We start from the raw sequence: 1,926 nt of genomic DNA, 5'->3' as shown, positions 1-1,926 counted from the left end.
GAAGTTTAAATTTTACTGTAAAGAAAATGTACTGTACTATTTTTATTTTATTTTATATAAAATAAATATTTTACAAAATAGGTTTTAATCCAAATTTGATATGGAATTAAAGCCATATGTCGAAAGGAGTTATGTTACAAATTTGAAGTTGATATTTAAAAAAATGTGTAAAACGCAGCCTAATTTTCATTTTTGGGTGAACTAACCCTTTAAGCTGCGTTCACACTAGCAGTGACTTTGTCGCTGTATGTCACCAGGGACTGGCGATGAGGTTACTAGTGGGCGTTCTCACTACTGGTTGCCTTGACAGCGAATCAGGTTTCTTGCCGCTAAATACAAACATTTTGGAGGCAAAAGACTAAATATAATATAAATATGAATTAAATCCGTACATACAAACAAAAATTAATGAGAAACAGAGCCTACTTTTTTTTCCATTGCGTATGTTTATCTACGGATGAGATGAAAATGATCACATGAGCTCTGCTGTCATCTTTCCAATTGGCTGTCGCTCCCGAAAGTTGCTCTTCATTTGCATAAAGTTGTGCCATCCAAACTCCATTTAATTTTTTTTTATGCATTTTTTCTATCACAAATGTATCAATTTCTCTCTCAATATTATGTCTATGACAAAATCTACCACCAAATATGGAATCTTGAGACTCAGACCTTTCCAATGATTTGTATTTTGTCAAGATTATGAAAAGTTTTGATTCGAAAAGACCGTAATACATTTGGAAACCCATGACACCTCCCACTAAGGGGAGGTGTCATAGATTTTACGATTTTTTTTAGATTTTAAGATAAGATCATAAGATTTTAAAGTACCATTTCCATGGTAACACAATGTCCGATTTCAAAATGGTTTTCACAGGATGAATTTTGACGTTTTCAAATTATATATAATTTGTGATGATTACTAAAACATGTAATAGGGAAAAAGGAAACGAAAAATAATTTTTGTGACAAAGATCTGAACTCCTGTTATGATGTATATGTTTTGAGGTGCACTCTTGTCATAAATTAATCTATTACTGTTCCTACATAATTTTAACAACAACCAGTAGTAAAATATCTATTTAGGAGTCTTAAAGGGTTAGTTCACCCAAAAATGAAAATTAGGCTGCGTTGTATGTCACCAGGGACTGGCGATGAGGTTACTAGTGGGCGTTCTCACTACTGGTTGCCTTGACAGCGAATCAGGTTTCTTGCCGCTAAATACAAACATTTTGGAGGCAAAAGAATAAATATAATATAAATATGAATTAAATACGTAAATACAAACAAAAATGAATGAGAAACAGAGCCTACTTTTTTTCCATTGTGTATGTTTATCTACGGCTGAGTGGAGAATGATCACATGAGCTCTGCCGTCATCTTTCCAATTGGCTGTCGCTCCCGAAAGTTGCTCTTCATTTGCATAAAGTTGAAGGATTCTGAACTTTGTCACATTGCTGGACACACCCCATCCGTCGCCAACGGCCACTGTCGCACTTTTCACCGGAAATCACCAGCTCTCCATTGAAATAAATGGGATCATGTCACTTTGTCGCTTGTAGTGTGAACGGGGCTTTAGACCTTTCCAAAGATATACAGTTTGCCATGATTAGATTAGGATTTAGTCATAATATATTAAAGTAAACTTAGGCGTCCCGCTAGCAGGATGGTGACAGTTAAGGGGTTAAAAATAGTTTTGTTAAAGGGGTCATATGATGTTGCTAAAAAGAACATTATTTTGTGTATTTCGTGTAATGAAATGAGTTATGCGGTTTAAGGTTCAAAAAACACATTATTTTCCACATACTGTACATTATTGATTCTCCTCTATGCCCCGCCTTTCTGAAACGCGTCGATTTGTACAAAGCTCATCGGTCTGAAAAAGCGAGGTGTGCTCTGATTGGCCAGCTATCCAGTGCGTTGTGATTG

This window comes from Sinocyclocheilus anshuiensis, unplaced genomic scaffold (genome assembly GCF_001515605.1).
Source record: "Sinocyclocheilus anshuiensis isolate Anshui unplaced genomic scaffold, SAMN03320099.WGS_v1.1 scaffold106, whole genome shotgun sequence".
NCBI classification, from domain to species: domain Eukaryota; kingdom Metazoa; phylum Chordata; class Actinopteri; order Cypriniformes; family Cyprinidae; genus Sinocyclocheilus; species Sinocyclocheilus anshuiensis.
The sequence above is the reverse complement of the archived record's forward strand: the minus strand, read 5'-3'. Positions refer to the sequence as shown.